The 24,497-nt window shown below is 38.0% G+C and overlaps 1 pseudogene; it reads right to left on the reverse strand.

Annotated features, from left to right (window-relative positions):
* Nucleotides 1–19,371: 19,371 nt before the first annotated feature.
* Nucleotides 19,372–20,801, reverse strand: LOC101697337 (histone-binding protein RBBP4 pseudogene; annotated as a pseudogene).
* Between the last annotated feature and the right edge of the window lie 3,696 nt (nt 20,802–24,497).

Below are 24,497 nucleotides of genomic sequence, written 5' to 3' on the forward strand. Positions count from 1 at the left end.
TTCATAGCATCATTATTCACAATAATTTAATAAGTTGGAAATAACCCACATGCCCATCAACAAGTGGAGAAACAAAATGTGGTTTATCTGTGCAGTGGGATTAGTATTACTCCCAGTGGATTATTTATTATTCACCAATAAAAAGAAATGAAGAATGGATACATGCTATAAAACAGATGAACCTTGAAAACATTATGCCAAATGAAAGAGAAAAGTGTCATATATGGTTTGATTCCATTTATATGAAATTTCCAGAATGGGAAAATCTAGAAAGCAAGTTAGAGCTTGTGGTAGAGGAAGTTAAGACATTATAAATGGGTATAGGATTTCTTATGAAAAAATGAGTTTGTGGTGGTGTTTGCATAACTTTGAGAATATACTAAAATCCATGGGTTTGCACACTATAAATAGGTGAATTGTGTGGTATGTCCATCATATCTCACTGAAGCTGTTTTTAAAGAAGGCAAAATTATAAAAAACAAAACAACAAAACCATACAGAGTAATCCCCATAAGTGCCAAGTAGGATTAATGCAACAAAACAAATCTGTATCATAGTTAAAGTGTAGAGAAATTTGTGGGTCTAGGAAAGACAGTAACTTAAATGAACATTTGTAGCCTTAAATGTATTAAGGAAGGCAGAAAATTAATGAGCTAAGTTAATTTAAGGAGTTACATAAGTTCAATATTGGCATTACATAAATAACCATAGAATGAACCCAAGTGAAGGTTTCAGTGAGGACAGCTAATTGTTTTCAACATGGTAGTTTTATAAGTGAGCTAGGAGCATATTTAGCTAAACATTGTTTTTTGTGTGAATTTCCTGTTTTGTAAGTTCTGGCACTGATAGGGTTCGAGTGTGACTATGATAGCATACAGCTAAGATGGCAATGAAGAAAAACGGGAGAATCAAGGATGATGGGTGAGTCATCCACAAGAGGTTGACCAGAGTTCTCATCTTATTATAGAAGAACCTGAATATTATAATGACCATGACTTTCCAAGGGGGAAATGCGAAAGAGCACTGGTGACTTAACAGAGCAGTAGGACTCCAAGAAGCTTAAATAAACCCTTCTAACCCTCACTTTTGGGAAGGACCAAATTAAACTATGTCAAATAAAATTGAATATAATACCCGTGATAGCTAAAATCCAAAGCTCTTTTAAAATAACCATTAGTGGCATATTCATCCTGTGATTTAGAAATATCTGGCTCTCATTAAATCTTAAAAGGTTCTCATTAGTCTCTGTATGGCTGTTTCTCAAATATATTAACTTGTATTTCTAAGATATCATTGTTCTTTAATTGAACATTATCTTCACTCTGTAATTTATTTATCCAAACACCATTCACCAACTTATATTGAGTTGACAAAGGTTAGAAAAACATTGTTTTAGGGAAGTGCCTCCTTGGAAATAATCCCTTTTGTACTGCAGTATTGAATTTTAATTGTTTTGAAGGTCCTCATAAATAAATACAGATGTTCTTTATGTTATAAATAATATATTTCTAACATGTTGACACTATGGTTTTTACTTCTCTGAATAATGTACTACTTACTCAAGTAATCTCACAGTGAATAAGAACACAGGTTCCAGAGATTAAATTTAAATTTTATTTCTGGCTCTACTACTTACCAGCTGGGTGATCTGTATGTTTCGGTTTCCACATCTCTAAAATTAGGGTAATACTACTAGATTACCCAAATCATAAGGTTGGCTTGGGAATTGAGATAATTAGTACCTGATGTACAGTAATTGCTATTTAAGTGTTCTTATTATTTATCTACATTGCATTAAGGTTTCTTTAAAGAAATCTTATCAATTTATTTTATAAAGACTGCCTTTTAAAAATAATAACTGGTGGGCTGGGGATTTAGTTCAGTGGTTCTGCCGCTTGCCTCTCAAGCGCAAGGTCCTGAGTTCAATCCCCAGTACAAAAAAAAAAAATAATAACTGGTGTTCTTTTTGTTCCAATTCCACCAAACATAATATGCATGATTTTTCCTGTTAAATCTAGTTTAAGGTTAAACAGTAAATACTAAATGAAAGGGATATACCCAAGGGCTGGGGATGGAGCTCAGTGGTGCAGTGCCTGCCTGGCAAGGGGAAGGTCCTGAGTTTGATTCCTGGTACTGGAAAAAAAAAAAGGGCATATATCCAGTGCACAAAAGAAAGAGAAAATATTCACATTCAGCTATTATGTCACTAAAGTCCAAACGGTCATTGTCACCTTACTCTAAAGTAGCTCTGTATTTTCGGACAGTGATGTTTTCGGCTTTTCATAGACTTTAAAATGTATCACAATAAAATCCATGCTGAAACATCTTCCACAGTTCCAGGGCTACCATTAATTTTTCAAAGCTTTGTGGTAACTAACATGAATCAGTTATTAAAATTTGAATGTTAGTTTTTTCACCTTTCAACAAACCAGGTATTTTCTCCTACCAATTCCTCAATTCAGCCTGAGCACAGGAATTTTTGTATTTTCCTCATATACAAAACTTCAAATTAGTGTGCAAAAGAAATGTTCTAACAGACCTCTGTGCCTTCTCTTCTCTTAGGCTAAGCAGCTAAGTCTTGGCCTTGTGCTGTAGAGCCCTAACATTGATTGTGATGCCAAAATAGAGTCAAAAAGAAAGCAGTACAAGGTTGCTGTTCACCTCAATCAACAGGCCTCAGCTAAGCCTGGGGATTATGTAGGGAAATTTCATATCTCATAAAGGCTTATTATTAAATTCACTAACAAGGCACAATATTCTTTACAATACTCAATTAGCAACAGGACTTACCTGGAAACAAATAAATTAAGGAAACTTAGTTCTAAATGGCAAGATACAGGAAATATAAATTTACTGCCCCGACTACGACTGTTGTGTCCCGCCCCATCTTACCAAGCCATATGACCCAGTATCACCTCATTCTGTCTCCAATATATAATGCTCTATTAGTTTTGCTTACTACAGAAAGGATTTTAGTGCCAAGATTCTATAAAGTCTTTTAACATAAAAAAAAAAATTTTTTTTAAATAGTTTCACCACCAGGGGGCAAACAATATTTTTATAGGCAAAAGATATTTTTAACATTCCAAAGGAATTATCTTGTGTGAATATAGTTTATTGTTGGAACTTCAATAGGTCCAAATTAAGAGCTACTGATTCTAACCTAAAACTTCACATTTCATGAAAATTGTACAAGTTCCCAAGAACCAGATACCCTTCAATTTACTCTGCCTTTTAGATGCTGAAAAGGAAAATTGCCCCCTCCTTTTACCCTCTTTTTTTCACAAATTTGCATATGAGGAAGAAAAATAGAATCAAACTTTTGAAATGCTAATGTAGTCTTTGTCTATGGTGGCTTCTCTATTGCTTTTTATACTAGATATCTTTTGACCAGCGGTTCATTTAACATGTAATTTTGTTGTTGCTAACTTAATATGATTATTTCACAAGCTCATGTCTTCACTTCCTTCTAAAATTGAGCTCTCTGGATTTTTTTCAATACTGAGGATTGAACCCCTGGGCCTTGGTCACACTAAGCAAACACTCTACCACTGAGCCACGTCCCCAGCCCAACTTGTTTTAATTAATGCTTTGCCATTTGTTAACTTTATAACTGTGTAGTGAAAGTAACTGATAAGTGTATCAAATTATAAGTGATCCCCATGGAAACCTTGATATCACTGAATTTACTTGATAAAGTAACAGAGTCATGAATAACCAACAGTAAATAAAATTCTTAGTATCTGTGGTGTAGGAAAACAACTATTTTATTTCTCTTGGCTTGCTTGCTCTCTCCTCTTCCTTGTCCTAAGTACCTGCTAAGACCACATTGTAAATCAATTATAATGATGCCACTATTTCAAATTAGGGCTGGAGAGGAATGACAATACCACAGTGGTCTGGCAAGTTCTGCTACTTGGTCTTTCCCTTTACTGCTCACCCCAGGCCCGGTCATTAATTATTTTCACCGTTAGCTCTCCCACCAGGGTTATCACCAAGCGCTCCCAAATGGAGCTAGATACCGCTATGTTTTCATTTCAAGGACATTTTATCCAGATGAAGTCTTACTGAAGTAAATATTGAAAGCAAACAGAAAGAGAAAAAGAAGTTATGAAAGGTCAGACTTAAGGATTTGTTTAGCGGCATAGAAAAGAACAATTTGTGACTTAGCCTCTGCTACCCTAGTGACAGAAAGAGGCTTAGGGATAAGTATGCGTCACTGACTCTCTTTTTAAAAAAATTTTGTTTTAGTGTGAATGGACAGGATCTATTATTAAAGCTTTCAATATTGTTGCATTTCAAGAGAAAAACTTCTCTTTTTCTTTGGAGGTAATAATCTACCACATTATGGGTGAATTTCCAAAACAAAACAATCAAGTAAACTGGAGAATTGTCCGTGTTCAAGTCATAGAAGACTACTGCGATCTCAGAGCAAGTGACTTTTCTCCACAACACATCCTATGCCTCACCATGCATGGACCTTCACGGTGAAGGGTGTGATGACTTAATTGCACTATATACAGTATAGGTACAAATCCTCAGTTGCATTATTTGATTGTGTGACAAGCCTGAGGTAGCACTGACTCATTTGGACCAGTTTGTACTAAATCATTTGTGACTTTTTAAAACAAGTCAGATTCTAATGTAGCACTGTAATGGATCCTCTGTACAAAATTTCCTCAGTCATATAATAATTCTTATTGACATGTGGACTACAGCTCTGAGATAAGATTTATAGTAGACCCTTGACTTATGAACTTAATTTGTTTGTGAGGACTGGTTGTAACTCAACTTAATTGTAAGTCAAGACTATTTTTCCCATAAGAAATAATGGAAATACCTATAATGCATTTTGGACCTCTCAAAGCACCCCTTAACTAACCTTTTCATAATAAAAAGGGTTGTATAAGGTATATAATTTACAAAAAACCCAATAATTTTTCTAGTGTATTCACCAAAAAGTTATAAAATGTGCCTGGTTTACCAGAACAACAATTTCATACTGTACTCAGCATTCAAGTTGACATCTTTGGCTTGCAAGAAGGGAGGATGAAATGGAAGGTGGTTATTGTTTGGAAGGAGGGTCTCCTTCCATAAGAACATCAGGAATCTGGCTCTCTGGTGTCCTTTCTCTCCTCAGGAGAGTCTGTAGCCACTAGGACCTGCTTCTGGCTCACTAGGTCTCAACCTTTTCAGAACTAAAAACTGGTCTAATGTTGTCTGTTGCTGTCTTTTCTTTAACACTGTTCTGTAGTATGACATGACATTGCCATTAAGCAGGTGAATGCAACAATTGGCTTTTTCTCTGTCTGGGTGAGTCTTCTGTACAAATGTTTGTACTGCTACCCATTTTTTCAGGATTTCCTTTATTTCAGAAGGAGAACTTTGCTGCACTGATTGCTGATACACCCCCACTATGCGTATGTTGGTATGCCTGATGATGTGCTAGAAGTCTTTGAGTTTCTATTCATTTTTCATCAGTCTTTTATCTTTCTATCCCCTAGAGTAGACCATCTGAAATTAACTACTCTCAATTTTGCAGATTCTTTTCAAAGCTCTGAGGTAAATATTCACCTCAGTTTTTGTGCTTATCAACTTGAGAATTTCTATTTGGCCCCTTCTTTTTAAATTTTTACCTTTTTATTCATATTATCCATTTGTTGATACATCTTCCAAATACTTTTCTTTAGTTTTTATTTATTTGCTTGTTTATTTTTATACATGGTTTCCTTTAGTTCTTTGGGTATACTTAAAATAATTTATTACAAGTTTTTGTCTAATTTGCCATCTGTATTTCCCTAGGGACAATTTTTATTGCTTACTTTAGGTCCTTTATATGGACCAGACTTTCTGGCTTCTTTGCATTTCTCCTAAGTTTTGGTTGAAAATTAAAGTTTTATATTATATAATGTGGCAAATCTGGAAATCAGATTTTCACTTTTTCCAAGGATTTATCACTGTGGTTTGTGGTGTTCTGCTTTTTGGGGTGTGAGTGTGTGTGTGTGAGTTTCCTAAATTAATTCTCTGAAGTGTGTGTGTGTGTTTGTGTGTGTGTGTGTACTGGCATCTCAACTTGGTCAACTTAGTAGGTAATTAAAGATTACACAGAGATTTTCTTAAATCCTCACATCCAGTAAGGCTTTGAGCACATGCTGGGATGTGCCTTCAAAGTTCAGGCAGGCAGTTTACAACTAGGTCTTAATCTTCATTTCCTGCTTTCCCAGAGCTTCATGGTCAGCCAGAAGGAGAATTTAGGGCCTCCTCAAGCATTTCTTGGGTGTGCAAACAACCCTATGCATATGTATAACATTCTAGTTTCCTGGGAATATGCTAGAACCTTTCAAAGCTTGTATGAATATCTCATTTACTAGCTTTTCAAGTTTTTTTTCTTTTGGTTTGTTTGTTGTTTGTTCCATTTGTTATTGCTGCCTGACAATTGTGATATTAAACAATTGCCACTGATTGTTTTCTACAAATATCCTTGAGGAAAATGGTGTTCACCCTGGATGAATTCTGAGTCAGGTCAAATAAAGACAATTCTTATAAGTTGGATTTTCCAGGAACCTGCTGGACAGGTCACATAATGACAGTTACCTGGAAATAGGGCTTTGGAGGAATTTCAACATTCTGTCTCTTCTAGGAGACCACCAGGCTGTTGGTTTTACCATGGTTGCAGGGCTCTTCATTTTCAAGCTACCTTGGAGCAAGGGGGGAAGAAGATGGGGAACAGGGTAAGTTAAAATGCCATAAAGCTCAACATGCTTGCCATGATTTAGCTATTTTTCTTGAATAAAAACTCTAGTTACTGCAAGACTTTGTTAATTTCCAGAGTTCTGAAAAATTGATTTTAACATTTTTTTTGCCAGTGTTCTTGCCCCTTGTATAGAAGAATGAATTTTGAGAAGTCTTTACTATTTTATTCTTTAATCGCTCTCAGTTCCTATTATTATTTTATAACTTTTTATTTTGAGATAATTTTGAATTCTGCTATCACAGAAAATAATAGAAACAGAGCCCATATACATTTCATTCAGTTTATTTCAATGGTAACAGCTTGCATAACTAGAACACAGTATCTTAACCAGGAAAATGATACTGTTAAAATCTACTGCTGTTCAGATTTTTCCAGATTTTCATGCATTCATGTGTTTATATATGTAGTTCTACCCAGTTTTATCAAATGGGTAGATTTGTGGGGTGAGCTCTACAGGTTTGTCACAAGAGTCCTCATGCTTACCTCTCATAGCCATAATCACATCATATTCACCCTTCAAAACCACTGCCCCTATACCTGGCAACCACTATTGTATTCTCCATCGCTGTAACTTTGTTATTTCAAGAATAGTCATAGAGTATATCATTCAATGAAATGTCATTTGGCAACAAAAAGAGACAAAAGACTAACATGCCATAATATGGATGAACCTTGAAAACATGCTAATTTAAAGAAGTCAACCACAAGGGGCCATGCACTGGATGACCCCATTTATATGAGATGCCCAGAATAGACAAAACTTTAAAGACAGAAAGTAGATTAGTGGTTGACTAGGGCTGGAAGATGTAGATTTCCTTTCTGGCGTATTGAAAATATTCTGAGATTGAGTTTGGTGAGGCTGCACAACTCTGTGAATATACTAAAATAATTAAATTGTACACTTTAAATGGATGAATCATATGTCACGTGAACAATACCTCAAGGAACTTGTTTTGAAAAATGCTACATAAATGGGATGATACAGAATGCAATGCTCTTATCGTATGTCTTTAAAACAAAACTTTGCTCCTAAAGAAGATACCTGTTACCAGAAGTAGTGGATATGAATGACCCAGTAGTGGAAAGTTTATATATAAGCTATAGTGAGTATGACAAGAGCATAACCAAAGAGGAGAAGAGAATCTCTTCTTGTTCTCTGAAGAAAGGGGTAGCATTCCCAGTTATGTACAAATGCAGTGGTTCCCTTCGAAATGAGTGCTCTCAAGAGTCCTGGACAGGCCCCAAATGGGATGGATGTAAAGGAGCTGTTTCAGCTCAATTCGGATACAATAAAATTTTACCTGAAGACAAACCCTGCAGCAATGATAGCAACACACACACACACACACACACACACACACACACACTCAGGTTCATAGCCTCAGCTGCTTCTAGATTCACAGATAAAAACTCAGAGAGCCTTTCTGTACTTGGCAGAGGTCAGCACTCACTCTCCTTTCACCTGTGGCTGTTATCTTGCTCTCTGTGTTCTTATTTCCTTCTACTCCTGATCATTGCCAAGCTTTCTACCCAGAGCCTTACTTGTAGGACTGTCATAATTCTTTTCTGGTGGAAAGAGAGTGACTTACTCAACTGTGGAATGCTGACCCTTGATCAACGTTATGATTATTCTCCATCGACTTTCACTAGACATACACTAGATTGCAGGTAAGGTCTATAGATCAGCGTGGGATAGACTTTCAAAACCCGAAGTTGGAAAACTTAACATTTTCAAGAAGAGCTCCTAAAGGCAAATCCTTTAATAATTTTAAAACAAGAAGAACTTGCAATTTCCTGATGTACAGAGAAAGAGAGAAGAGAGGGTGAGCACTTGGACAGGAAAGAGCTATCAAGGGTTATTTGCCATTATTCTGATCCTGGCTTCCAGCCATTGTGTATTGTGCTTTGTGTGGTAGAACGAAACTGCAGGAGTAATTAATCCTTAACTGGCTGAACAAGCGCTCACAGAGTATGCTACCTTCTCTGACTTTAGAGAGATTAGCTGCAATAGAAATGTTGGAACAGAATTTGCCCTTTATAACCAGGGTTGACAAACTTTTTCTGCAGAGGTCCAGATAGTAATTATTTCATGTTTTGTGGGCCATATGGTCCCTGTTGAAACTAGTCTACTCTGCCATTATAACTCAAAAATAGCTTTAGGCAATAGGGAAATGAATAAGCATGACTGTGTTCCAATAAAACTTTATTTATTGACATGTATTTGAATTTCATATTATTTTCAGCTGTCATGAAATATCTTTGTTTTGGTTGTTTTTCAAAAAAAATTTTTTTTTCTTGGTACATGGGGCTTCACAAAAATAAGCATGAGGACAGATTTGGTATATGGAGCTTAGTTTGTCAGACATTGCTTTATTTTGTTTGTTTGTTTGTTTATTTGTTTCCCTTTTGGAGTCAGGATCTTGCTATGCACTTCAGGCTGGCCTGGAACTCATTATTTAGCCCATTCTGGTCTCCAACTCATGGTGATTCTCCTGCCTCAGCCTCTGAGCCTCCCTTGTCAGATCCAGATTTAAACTGCAGGAAGGGTAGAAACATCAAAGGTTGTATAGCAGAGGAGTTTGGAACTCATGCTTTGGAGGTATAAGCTGGAATAGTGGCTCTGCTACTTACTCATTGTGTGACTTTAACAAGTTGCCACAAAACCTTCATGTTGCTCAAATCTTTATCCACACATTGGAATGTACAGTGGGATATTTACCAAGGCAGCATACAAGAAACCAACTCGTGGAGTCATCTCTCAGTCCTTAGTCTCTCATTTTCCCCATTCTTCAGCAAATCACTGATAGGGAAAAGTTTTAGATAACTTAGTACATTGAATATTAAGGTAGTTGTAGAAGCAAAATAAGCAATGTATTCCTTTAAGATTTGCTTTTCTGTAATTCTTATCGTTTAAGGTGATGGTTATCTGATTCTTTAACCAGTAACTTCATCATAGATAACATTTTAACCTAACAAAGTTTCAAATGCCTAGGTGAATTTACAATGTATATGTGTCTATCTTGTGTCTGTGACTTGTAAATAGGAACTGGGATTGTATTTACACATCAAAGACCACTAGGGATGAGATAATGACTAACAAATGTATGGAAAGAAGAGACTAACAAAGAACCATGCGGATACTGACCAGACCAGTTTCTGGTGGTCCTGCCTGCTTGCAAGTAGAACTTTTATTATTTTACCTGAATTAGTAGAACTTTTATTATTTTACCTGAATTCTGTGTCTCTGTGTATTTCTTTCTGCGATTTTCTGGAACATCACGTCTTCTCTAATATAAAAATATACCTAGAATCTGATCACTTTTCTACAACTGTCAACCAGATCCCTGTCATGATCAAGTTCTTTCTGGTCCCACTTACACTCCTCCACCTAGTTGCTTTAAAAGCAGCTTTTAGGGGCCAGGGATTTAGTTCAGTGGCACTGTGCCTGTCTTGCAAGATAGGGTCCTGAATTCAATCCCTGGTACTGAAAAAAAAAAAAAAAAAAAAAGCAGCTTTTAAAATCAATTCTGATCACCTCATTTCTGTGCTTAAAATCCTTTGATCATTCTCCTAGCAGAAAACCCCCCAAGTTCCAACCACAGAAGCTCTCTGATCTCCTGCATTCTCCCCATGTTTCCTTGTCTTTCTGGAGTGTTCTCTCTGCAGATAACAAAGTGGTTTCAGTTTTACTACTTCCCTCAGGTCTCTGGTCAAATATAATCTCATTTGAAAAGCATTTTCTGACTCTGGTTAGCTCTCTTATCCTACCTTGGGTTCACACTGTACGTTAGTCACTTTCCTGTTGCTAGGACAAAACACCTGACACACAAAAGTAAAACAGAAGAGGTTTATTTTGGCCCACAGTTTCAGAGGGTTTAGTCCATGGTCAGTTGGCTTCGAGGTAGAAGTGCCATGGCCAGAGAGAGGAAAACTGCTTAATCCATGGCAGCCTGGAAGCAGAGAGGGCAAGAAGAGAGTCACAGTGAGAGATAGTCCCTGGGAAGGCACACACCCACTGATAACCAACCCCCCTTGAACCAGAGCTCATCTCCTAACAGCACATTCAGCTATGAACTCATCAATGGATGAATCCCTTGGTAAGTAGAGCACCCCAGTAATCCAATCACCTTCCAAAAGCCTCACCTTTGAGCACATGAAACTTTTGGGGGACATTTTAGAGCAAAACCGTAGCATAGGGAATCAGCCCACTGCAGACAGGCAGGTCTGCCCATGCCCTATTGAGGTCCTGAGTTGCGCGGAACACACCGAATCAGCCCGTGCCCCAGCAAAAATCCACTGGACCCCCCCCACCCGCAACTCCTCTGTACAGCCACCTGGTTCCACAATACAAAGATGCAGAGAAAACTGGACCACCAGACCATGGTACTGAGTCCCACTGCTCCTGGCCAAGAGGTAGGGGCTTCTGAGCCACCGTCCCACTGCTCCTGGTTCAGAGGAAGGGGCTTCCTGGCCAACATCCCTCCCACTGCTCCCAGCCCAGAGGAAAGGGCTTTTGGGCCACCTTCTGTCCTGCTGCTCCTGGCCCAGAGGAAGGGGCTTCTGGGCCACCATCCCTCCCACTGCTCCCGGCCCAGAGGTAGGGGCTTCTGAGGCACCATCCCACTGCTCCTGGACCAGAGGAAGGGGCTTCCCGGCCACCATCCCTCCCGCTGCTCCCAGCCCACAAGAAAAGGCTTTTGGGCCACCATCCCTACCACTGCTCCCGGCCCCTGTCCCACCTCTCCCACCTCAGAGGAGGTAATCTGTGCAGGCGCCAACAGCCCCTCCCCCGAGTCGAAATGAGAAAACACATAAATAAGTCTCAAAACCAGACTTCCAGATCACCTACAGCAACCCCAAAGGGAAATGAGATGGAACACTCTGATACTCAACCACCTGGACCCACTGAACTGGCAACAAAAGAGGATCTGGAAAAAATGAAATCAGAAATAATTTCTCAGATAACAGGAGAAATTGTGCCCCTAGTGCAAGACATGATTAATAAATCTAGAGAGGAGCTGAGGAACATGATGGAATGCCAACATAAGAAACAAATGGAATCCATAAAACAGATGCAAATAGATTTCCAGGACATGAAAAACTCCACTGAAAGTCTACACAGCAGAATGAGCCAATGTGAGGACAGAATTTCAGATATAGAAGGTAAGATTGCAATTAGTGACCAGGAAAAGGAAAATTGCTTCAAAATTATAAGGGAACATGAGAAATCAATCCAGCAGCTGCTAGATGATGCAAAGAAGAATAACATAAGACTGATTGGGCTCAATGAAGAAACAAGAGAGAGTGCAGATGACATAAAAAAACCTCTTCACAGAAATAATGGCAGAAAACTTCCCAAGCAGGGGAAAAGAGCTTCACATACAGATAAGTGAGGCATATAGGACTCCAAATAGCCTTGATCAAAAAAAAATCTACACATAGGCATATAATTGTTAAGAGTCCAGAAACTCAACAGAAGAACAAAGTTCTCCAAGCAGTCAGAGAAAAGAAACAAATCACATACAAAGGAAAGCCCATCAGAATCACAGCAGACTTCTCAACACAAACCATCAAGGCAAGAAGAGCTTGAAGTGACATATTCCAAGCCCTAAAAGAAAACAGCCTCCAACCCAGATTGATGTACCCTGCAAAACTATCTTTCAAAATGGATGGAGAAATAAGATACTTTCATGACAAAGAGCACCTTAGGAACTTCGTGAATACCAAACCAGCACTCCAAAGAATTTTACACAATATCCTAGGAACAGATATTAAGGATCACAACCCTAGGAAGCAAAGCAGAATGAACCCATCTGGCACGACAAGAAATTAAATGTAAAGGGGGAGAACCCAACAAAAAGAAAAAGTCATGGCAATGACAAGTCAATACATTTCAGTTATAACCATCAACTTTAATGGTCTCAATTCACCAATAAAAAGAAATAGACTGGCAGAATGGGTCAAGGAGCAAAATCCAACAATATGCTGCATACAAGAAACACACTTAATTCAAAAGGAAACTCATAGACTGAAAATTAAAGGGTGGAAAAAAAAAATACTGCATGCGACAGGAACCTGAAAAAAAGCAGGAGTAGCTACCTCTTGGCAGATTAAGTAGATTTCAAACCAATACTGATTAAGAGAGACAAAGGACACTACATTCTTGTAAAGGGAAGAATCCAAGAGGAAGAGATGACAATCATAAATATCTATGCACCAAACACTAGTGCACCCAACTATATAAAACAAATACGGACATAAAAAGTCATATATGCACTAATACAATTATAGCAGGTGACCTCAACACCCCACTGTCACAAATAGATAGATCAACTAGACTAAAAATAAGTAATGAAATATGAGAACTCAATTGAACTCTTGAACAAATGAACTTAACAGATGTTTACAGAGTCTTCCACCCCACAAAATCAGAATACACATTCTTCTCAGCTGCACATGGGTCATTTTCCAAAATAGACCACATACTCACACATAGAACATGTTTAAGTAAGTGCAAAGGAATTGAAGTTATCCCCTGTATATTATGAGACCATGGTGCGATGAAATTGGAGATCCATAGCAAAAGAAACTCAAAAAATTTCATAAACACGTGGAAATCGAACAACACTTCTGAATAACCAATGGGTCACAGAGGAAATTAAAGAAGAAATCAGACAGTTCCTACAATTAAATGACAATGACAGTACAACATATCGGAATCTATGGGACACAATGAAAGCAGTCTTACGAGAGAAATTCATAGCAGTGAATATGCATATTAGGAAAACAGAATGAGTCCAATTAAACAACCTGATGCTGAACCTCAAGTTTCTAAAAAAAGAAGAACAGGACAACCCCAGAGCTCATACAAGGGAGGAAATTATAAAGATCAGAGGAGAAATCAATGCAATGGAGACTGAGAGAACGATACAAAAAAATCAATGACACCGAGTTGGTTCTTCGAAAGAATCAACAAAATTGACAAACCTTTAGGCAACCTTGTCAGAAAAAGGAAAGAAAAGGCCCAAATCCATGCAATTAGTAATGAAATGAGTGAAATTATAACAGACCCAGCAGAAATCCAGAGGATCATCAATACCTACTTTCAGAACCTACACGCCAATAAGATGGACAACACAGAAGAAATGGACAGATTCCTAGATACATATAAGTTACCAAAGTTGAACGAAGAAGACCTAAAAATTCTAAACAACCCAATATCAACCAATGAAATTGAAAATGTAATTAAAAACTTATCAACTAAGAAAAGCCCGGGCCCTGATGGCTTCACTGCTGAATTCTACAAGACATTTAGAGAGGAACTGCTACCACTACTGTTTAAACCCTTCAATGAAATTGAAAGGGAAGCCATACTCCCGAATTCATTCCTGGAAGCAAGCATCACCTTGATCCCCAAAGCAGAGAAAGACCCAAGTGAAAAAGAGAACTATAGGCCAATCTCACTAATGAAGATAGATGCAAAAATCCTTAATAAGATACTGGCAAACAGAATGCAGAATATCATCAAGAAGATCATACACCCTAATCAAGTGGGATTCATCCCAGGGAGGCAGGGATGGTTCAATATAGGCAAATCAATCAATGTAATAGACTATATCAATAGAGCCAAGGACAAAAACCATATGATTATCTCCATAGATGCAGAAAAAGCATTTGACAAAATCCAACATGCATTTATGATAAAAACCCTACAAAAAATTGGAATAGATGGTCTCTACCTCAATCTGATTGAAGCCATCTATGAAAAACCAACAGCCAATATCATACTAAATGGTCAAAACCTGAAATCCTTCACACTAAAATCAGGAACAAGACAAGGATGTCCACTATCACCACTCTTGTTCAATATAGTTCTGGAAACATTAGCCACAGCAATTAGACAAGAGAAAGAAATAAAAGGAATAAAGAAGGAAATGAAGAAGTCAAATTGTCATTATTTGCAGATGACATGAGACTCTATATAGAAGACCCCAAGAACTCCACCAAAAGTCTTCTAGACTTAATAACCAAATTCAGTCAAGTAGCTGGTTACAAGGTCAACACACAAAAATCAATAGGTTTCCTCTACACAAATGACAGACTCACTGAGAGAGAAATAGGGCAAATAATTCCTTTCACAATAGCATCCAAAAAACTGAAATACCTAGGAATCAACCTAACGAAAGAAATCAAAGACCTTTTCTCTGAAAACTATGGCACTCTGAAAAGAGAGATTGAAGATGATATCAGAAAATGGAAAGACATCCCCTGCTCCTGGGTAGGAAGGATTAATAGAGTGAAAATGGCCATACTTCCAAAACTGCTATATAGATTTAATGCAATTCCAATTGAAATCCGAGCAGTATACTTCATGCACCTTGAGAAAACAATCCAAAACTTCATTTGGAACAAGAAGAGACCCAGAATAGCAAAAGCAATTCTAGGTAACAGAGACATGGCAAGGGATATCCCAATCCCGAACCTGCAACTATACTACAAAGCTACTGTGATAAAAGCAGCATGGTACTGGCAAAGAAACAGACCTGAGGACCAGTGGAACAGATTAGAAGATGCAGAAACAATGCCAGACACACTCAGCCATCTCATCTTCAATAAAGGAGCCAAGCACCGTCACTGGAGGAAAGATAGCCTCTTTAATAAATGGTGCTGGAAAAATTGGGCTTCAACTTGGCAAAGATTAAAACTAGACCTATATCTCTTACCATGCACTAAACTAAAATCAAAATGGATTAAAGATCTAAATATTAAAATAGAAAGTCTGAACCAGTTGGAACAAAGGTTAAATAGAACTCTTGAAGACACTGGTGTAGGAAAAGATTTTATGAACAAAACTTCAGTTGCCCGTGAACTAGCACAAACAATCAACAAGTGGGATCTCTTCTTATTAAAAGGCTTCTGCCTAGCAAGAGAAACCACCAGCAGTGTGAAGAGACAACCCACAATGTGGGAAAAAATCTTCACCTGCTCTTCTCAGACAAAGGTCTACTATCTCGAATCTATAAAGAACTTAAAAAGATCAGACCTCCCAAATTTAAAGACCCAATCCAAAAACGGGCATCTGAAATGAACAGACATTTCTCAGACAAAGAAATAGAAATAGCAAATAAATACATGAAAAAATGTTCAACATCACTGGTCATTTGAGAGATGCAAATGAAAACAACACTGAGATTACACCTCACTCCAGAAAGAATGGCTGCTGTCATGAAATCAACCAATAACAAATGCTGGGGGGGCTGTGGGCATAGAGGAACCCTGTTCCACTGCTGGTGGGAGTGTAGACTGGTGCAAGCACTGTGGAAATCAGTACAGAGATACCTCAAAGAACTAGGACTGGAAGTCCCATTTGACCCCGCTATTCCACTGCTGGGGATCTTCCCCAAAGAATTTAAAGAATCATACCACAGTGATATAAGTGCACTCATGTTCATAGTAGCGCAGTTTGTAACAGCTAAAACTTGGAAACAGCCCAAATGCCCATCAACTGGAGACTGGATAAAGAAAACGTGGTTTTTAAATAAAATGGAGTACTACTCAGCCATAACAAATGAGAAATTAGAGACATTTATAGCTAAGTGAATGCACATTGAGGCAATACTCTTAAGTGAAATAAATAGGACACACATGTATAAATACCGAATAGTTTCTCTGGTGTGAGAAACTGAATGTGTAAATAAGGACTAAAATGTATAATAGGTAATGTGAAATAGGAAGAAAAGGGGCAAAGGGGAAGGGGAAGTGGGAGGGGAAGGGGAAAGGAAAGAAGGGAATGGGATTAATATGAGAAAATGGAAAAATAGAAACAAACTCTTTGTAAATAGGGAGGAATGGAAGGGTGGAAGGGAGGGCTGGGCAAGAGTGAAAAATAAGAATCAAGAGAGACTATGTAAAGACACAAATTTCCAATGATGAATGTTATTATATTGTATACCTAAAATGTACCAATGATTAGAATGAATAATTGATAATGCAAAATAGGAAGAAGAGGTCCAAAGTGGTAGGGGTAGTGGGAGGGGCAGGGGAAAGGAAAGAAGGGAAAGGAAAAATGCTGAGAAATGGAAAAAAATGGAAATAAAGTCTTTGTAAATAGGGAAGGGTGGAGGGGGTGAAGGGAGGGCTAGGAATGGGGAAAAAATAAGAACCCAGATGCATTATGTAAAGGTACAATTCCCAATGAGAAATGTAATTGTGTTGTATACCTACAATGTACCAATAAAATAATTTAGTTAAAAAAAAACTATAGCATAGTACCTCTTCCTACTCTATTTATTTATTTATTTTGTGTGTATTTATTGAATGCCTCTCTATACTAAAGGATTTAAGCTTATAAGAGTAGACTTTGCATGTTTTGTTCACAGTTGCTCTAAGTGTCTAGAACAGTGACTGGCACTGAGTAATTCCAAATTTGTTCAGTGAATTAATAAATGAATTTTTACTATTTTAAAATATTCTGAAATATGAGGGCTTTTCTAATATTATTCTTGCATTGATTAGGTTATATGTCTGGCCGTGTATAAATAACAACTCCTGAAAAGAGAAAGAAAATAATTTATTACCCAAGAGTGTAGCAGTAGGTAGCTCAAAGAAATATTCTATGAGGTTGTCCAGTTGACTAAGTTTTATCTATTTTGTTGCTTATGGCCCCAAATGTGTTTTTATCTATCATATATACCTTCTAACAGGGGAAGAAAGGTGGAGAAAGGCCCCATATACATCTATTAAAGGGCACATTCTGTAAACAATACAAAACATTCTTCTCCCCCTTTTTGTAAAATTTAATGACATAATTACATCCAAGTTCAGGAAGGGATGTAATTTTTTTTCTCCTGAATGCCATATGTCCCCTGAAGTCTGTAGTTGTGTTTCTATAAGGGAGAAGGGGAAAATAAATATCAAGGAGAGATTAATCTTTGTTACAGTTCTCTATTTTTCTTCCCCTCATTCCAAAAATGTAGTCAAATCAGAAGATTCTCACTGACACCTGCTTTTTTTTTTTTTTTTTTTTTTTTTTTTGGTACCGGGGATTGAACTTGGGTCCTTGCGCTTGAGCAGCAGGCGGCAAAACCACTGAGCCAAATCCCCGACCCTGACACCTGCTTCTTAGCCCAAGTATGCAAGTGACTCCCCAACCAGTCAATATTCCTTTGCTAAGGACACTAAGAACCTGGCTTTTAGTTAAATTGGATTTATCATTTGAATTGATCATTCATTTTCCTTTGATCCACATTCCTAGAAAATGGAAGTGTGCTTGAATCTTTGAAATTACCTTTTCTGATTTAAATTCCAATTGTTTTATCCCCACCAGTGCTAAACTCTTAACTGTGTACTGGGTCCTTTTGAGTTGGCCCATAATATGAAAGTTTTATGACTTTCTGACATGATAAGATGTTCCAGACTCACATTGTGCCTTCTCTGCCTCTGATATAGAATCAGTTATTTTCCCCAAGGATTCTTGGCTTTTTTAATGGAAAATGGTAGTAAGGACCAAATTCTAGATCCTAGAGAGATATATTTAGCTCTCATGAAGGAGTGACTTTGCCCCCAGACAACTTCAGTGGACAGAGCTAGACTATATCTGTATCATCACCTATTTCTAATTTATTATGAGGGAAAATTATACTTGAATAAAATTGCAAGAATTATAAAATACATGCCTATATACCTTTTTCCTGTATTCACCAGTTGTTCACATTAGACCATTTCTGTACTATTATTCCCTTTTTATTATATACATTTATTAAATACTAATATGAGTATGATTAAGCTTAACCAGTGAAATTAAGTTATAGGAATCATGAATATTAACTCCTATATATTTTTTAATTTATTTTTTTATTTAATAAATTATAAGCAATTACATAGTAAGTCATGTAGAGTAACAGGCCGGCTGGTGAAACAGGTCACCTAAAATGGAGATGATATTAAACTAGTGGTCAAGGACTAACTTCTTTTTTAAAAAAGCAACTCTTATCAGGGATTAATTTAATTTTAAAAACAAATAGAAGCTATCAAATCACCCTTCTCAACTTGACAGTCTACCTGTAAAAACATACATCTTTACAACTTGGTAGTCCCAAGTTAAAACAACAACAAAAACAACAGAAACCATTTCACAGGAAAGAAAGGAATAATATGAAAACAGCTCAAGAAATACACTAACAAGCAAAAATATAAAGGGAAGGAGGAACACGTAGCTTTTACTTCACAGAGTAAACCAAGAGGAGACTGGTCTATGCAGGAAAAATATGCGTCCTGGAAAGTCAGGTACAAAGATTTGGAGTAGGTATCTTATGACTTGATTCTCCCCTAATTCCTGAATAAAAATGACATCCTGCAGTACTTATACTTCACGGCTCAGATACCTAACCTCACTTGGCTCTATTCCTTACTTTAGCCTTTATTGAAACAAGTCTGAAAAACTTGGGGATTTATCTTAAGAAGAAAAATAATCACACATTATATATCCCTTTCTGTAGCTGCTTTAGATCTGGGTTTGTTAATAGAAAATTCCTGAAGAAAATTTAAATATAAGTCTGTGGCTTTGCTGAATCAAGTAGCCCAGTTAATATTTAGAAAACACCCACTTTTGTTAGTATTATTGGTGGTACCTATTGTGGAGGGATAGCTGAACAAAGCTTGTATGTCTCAAAACCAGTGTTAAATCAATCTCAGGGTTGAGAGGTAAAAAGGGGAGTCTAAAATCACGAGTGCAGATATATCTAGGATCCTTGTCCTTCTGGATCCACACTTCCTTCAGGGTCTTCATCATTATAAATGTTCTCTGCCATCTGCCACACTTGCATGATATTGTCTTCTGATACAGAACAAATCACCCAAGGTTCATTGGGATTCCAGGAAAAATCAGATATCTTGGCAGTGTGACCACCATGAATAAACAACTCAGGTGGGCCATCTTCTGCATCTTCTGGAGATTGGTCTTCTCCAATTTTACTTAAATCCCAGACATTCAGTCAGCGATCAGTACCACTGGAAGCCAGAATAGTCTCATTGTGAGGTGACCACTGAACCTGGAATATTTCATCCTTATGTGATTCAAAGGAATGCAATTTAAGTTTCAGATTTCTTAGATCTCACAAAGCAACAGTCTTGTTAGCTGATCCAGTGGCAAGAATGCATTCACTGTAAGGACTGAAAGAGAGGCAGTTCACTTCAGCAGTGTGAGCATCAACTGAATGGCTTGGTTTGGAAGTGTTGTTTGAGCGAGTATCCCAAATCGTAAGTTTCTGGTCATCAGCAACTGACTCAAACGGAGACTCATGGTGCAGATGCCAGGAAACATCTTCTACTATTCTGTATGGCCTGTAAAGATGGTCTTGGCATCCACCACCTTTCCTTCCTTCGGAACAGCACTGATGTCCCAGAGGCAGATGGTATGGTCATCTGAAGCACTAAGTCAGTGCCCACTGAAATTTGGGTTCCAAGAAAGCCCGTAGCCTTCCTTTTGATGTCCATGGAGACGCAAGTCTGGGTTGCATTCTCCAGAGGGGTCTGGTTTAGAAGAATGCTTTGTATAGTCAAAAACAAGAACATCACTGGATGGAGTCTTTGTTGCAATGAGGCAAGGGTTCTGGGGCATATATTGGACCCTGTTTACTTCTCCTTCTTGGTTGATCTTGATTTCTATTTCAGTTTCCCACTAACGGAGCCAAAACCTCCAAATCTCCTTTCTCGCTGTCATAGTGTGATGCATCCAACTGGGCACTGTCATTAGGGAGCTGTACGCTGGCTATCACAAGGTGGTTTTGTTCATCCGATGTGTGTGTGTGCCCAGCACAAGTCGATGAATGCTGAAATCTTTCCTTTCTGGTCTGGTTACATCTGGAAGCCACTGTGCAGTTAGGCTGGGCCACTCTAGAGCATGGGTCATCACCAAATCGTAAAGAAAAGGCGTGTTCTTTTTCCATATTTTGTACTCGTCGATCACACGTTCTTCCACTGCATCGTCAAAAGCTGCTTCCTTGTCAGCCATGGCGGCAGGAGAGCCAGGAGGACCCTGGGGGCAAACAACGTGGGGGGGGGGCGGGAGGCTGCAGGCCACTCCTCTATATTTCCTAAGAATAATAATATTCTTTTACATTATCATAATATAATTATGAAATCCAGGAAACTTTATATTGATAACAATACTCTCATCTAGTGTAAGTGTCATTGTTAAAATTTTCAAATGGAAAGGAGAGTAAGAGATGAAAGAAGTATGGAGAGAGGTGAGGGACATAAAACAATGCATCATGTAGATGCGCCAACTCCTCAGCATGAATGCAATCATTGCGCACTGCAATCAAAATGAAAGTTTAAAATGGTTTCTGAACCATCCTAGCAGTGTCTTTCATAGAAATTTTTACTTCTCGTTCAACGTCCAAATCAGAATAATGCATTGCATTTGATCTCCTTTATTCTGGGACAATTTCTGAACTTTTCTTTCCATGACATTGGCAATTTTGAAGAATCCAAGCCAGTTGCTTTGTAGCTCATGTCCCAATTTGAGCCTGCTTGATTGTTTTCTCGTGATTAGATTCATGAGAATTTTTATAGGAGTTTTACATGAACAGTGATGTAAACTTTGTGTGTATCACATCAGGTTTCCATTATTGCCAATGTTAAGTCGAATCAAGTTTGGCTGAGGTGGTTGCCTCTTCCTTCTTTACAGTTAATAATTTCTGAGAAAGAATTTTGAAACTGTGTAAACATTCTGTTCCCAATAAACTGCCAACCAATAGTTTTATTTTAACATCCATCGATGGGGTTTTGATTAAATTATTACCATGATAGACACAAAATGGTGAGTTTTCTAATGCTATTATTTCTTTATCATTTACTGATTCACATTCCACTGTAAAGAATTTCCTTTTCATTTTTGCCTTCCTCTTTTGGTATTGATTCAAGAAAGTGGTAAATTCTCCAATAGGATTTAGCCCAAATTAATCTCTCCTAGACCAATAGCTCAGCAGCCACTGAAAGTCACATGTCATCTGCCTGTCAGTTTCTGCATGGTTACCCCTGGACTTGTAGCTACATGTATCAAATCTATGTACTTGTAGGGATGGGGATTTAGCTCAGTGGTGCTGCACCTGCCTCGAAAGAGCAAGGTCCTAAATTCAATCCCCGATATAGAAAGAAAAGAAAAGAAAATCTATGTGCTTGTCTAGGGCAATAGGGGTTAGGATGTAACATAGCCCCAATATTAAATGTTGAAGTTACACACTAATAAAACTAACAGTACTAAGAGGCCCATGCATATTTGGAAATAGTGTCCTAATTTTCTTTTCTTTTCTTTTTATTTATTTTTTGAACCGGGGATCTAACTCTGGACCTTGTGCTTCCAAGGCAGGCAGCAGAGCCATGTCCTATTTTTCTTTAAATAGACAGTTGGCATGTTGAATAATTACAATGCTCAGTGCAAAACTATTTCCATTCAAATGAGTAAGGATTAGATACTATTTTCCTTTTTTCTCTCTGATGATTTTTTAAAGTACTTTCCTCTGAATTTGGTTGCTGTTATTAAGTATTCAGTAGATGTTCATTTGCAATACACACCCAAAATATAAGCTAGGAAAGTCTGAATGTATTCTGATTGAAGTACACCGTGGACACTGTGGTTGATGACTCGGGAACCTGGACTTCACTCCCCAGACCTCAGGGATGTTCTCTCCGGGAACTGCTTTTGGGAGAAAAGTCACCCTACGTTCCTTCCCCAAACAACTAAAGTTAAGGACTGGATACTGTGGCACCACACTGACACTCAGCGGCAGGGCCTCTCTGAACAGGCTTCCCAGCTCCAAAGCTGCCTACGGATCATCCCACGGTGCAGCTTCTCCCTCTCCAGTGCTGTTTCCTTCATTTTTCCCAACAAGAGATGGGCCCCAGGCCTCTTCAACAAATTCTAGGGTACACAGATCTCCATCCCAGAGTCCAGGGTCCCAGGGAAACCAACTTTGGCCAGCTTTGGAAGGACCAGAGCAGGACAGCAGTCCTATTAATATTTTAGTGTTTTTAAAAAAATGTCAGAAGCCTGTTTTATTTACCCGATTAAAGGAAGAGATAAATTTTGTTTGTTTTACATCACAATGAAAGAGTATTTTTGGAATTTAAAAAAATCCAACTCAGAACAGTTCCAAAATGAGGTGTCAGTATTTGCTTATTTTTAGAAACTAGAAGGTATTCTTTGGGGGTATACAAAAAGTATTTGCTTTTCTGTTTGTTTTATTAGTACAGGTTTGCAGTACATAATGATCACATTTATCATGGGGAGTTGGGAGATGCACATCATACATCTTACTCCTTTGTTGCCTACCCTTCCCACCTCTTCCCATTTGCAAAAGCTCTGCTTCCATTTTTCCTCTCAGTTCTTCTTTTCATCCCCTTTCTCTTTTTCCTCCTCCATCTCTTGATCCCCTTCCCACTTAATAAAGATCTCCCCACTTCCTGTTGTCTGTTTTTATTTTGCTCTTTGTTTATATTTGGGGTTTCTCATATAAGAGAAATTAAGCTTGTGGGTCTGATTTGTCTCACTTAACACGATGGTCTCAAGGCACATGCATTTACCTATGAATGTCTCAAGTTTATCCTTCTTTATGGCAGAATAGTATTCCACAAAAGATGTTTTATGTATTCCTTTTCTCTCCTTTTTTTAACCTTTAAAAATAAAGCAATACACATTAAAATAATGACTTGCGAAAAAGAATAGTAGAGCTAAAGGAATTGATGACAACTAGCTAAAATTTGCTAGTGTTCAGTTTCAATTTTGAAGAATACTATGAGCAAAATACATGTAGTTTTTTTTTAAGTCTAAGATTTATTCCACATTGCTTTATAATTTAGCTACATAGTAGCAAAGTTACTAATGAAATACTGAATTCTCAGTAAGGACCTTTCACTTTTCACAAATATATTTAATTTCAAAATCATATTATGAGGTCAGCATTATTATCCCAATTTTATGGGCAAAAACAGACAGGTCCAGAGAAGTTAAATAATCCTTCCAGGCCACCAAAACAGTAAGGAGTGGAGTCAGACTTTAGCATAAATCTGCCTGTTTTTTTAGAATTAATGTTCATGATCTAATGCCATGGTGCATGGTTGATGTTTTGGTGTGTTTCTTTCTTATCAGTTTTGAGTGAGTAATACATTCACATAGTTCAAGAGTGAGAGAGAGATAAAAGCAGGGGAAGATGTTGTCCAGTCTGTGACTCAGACCTGCAGGCTGGACTTGGTGAGAGCCGTGGAGACAGACAGTGGGGAGATGTGGCCATGAGGAACGACGCAGAAAGCCTTCCGAGGAGAAACCCCACTTCGCACAGCAGGGTGGGGGTGAGTCAGGCAAAGCCACCACGCTGATCACATCCTTTATTTTTCTCTTGCTGAGAAGAAAGTAGGAAACGAATTGGGTTATCAGAAGGAAGACTTTTCCCAAACACTGACAAAATAGAATGAAAAGAAGAAAATGAATGAAAAAATGCTGGACACGTGAAACCATTCCCCACTGTCCACACAGATAGTGCCAGACACTGACTGGAAGAACCTTACACTTCATCCTTTTCCTTTCTCTTTCTTGGACCGGGAGAAAAGCTCACGATGTGGCTGGTGACTGAGGAGGAGGTAGCAGATGCTCCCTCAGGGGTTCCCGCTTTGGCAGTAGCACAGGCTGGCAGTTCCTGGATTAGAGGCATTATGAGCAAATAGGGGTTCCCTCTGCCTGGGCTCC

This window comes from Heterocephalus glaber, unplaced genomic scaffold (genome assembly GCF_053883595.1).
Source record: "Heterocephalus glaber isolate CG9 unplaced genomic scaffold, H.glaber_assembly_v1.0 deba00000768, whole genome shotgun sequence".
Classification (NCBI taxonomy): Eukaryota; Metazoa; Chordata; class Mammalia; order Rodentia; family Bathyergidae; genus Heterocephalus; species Heterocephalus glaber.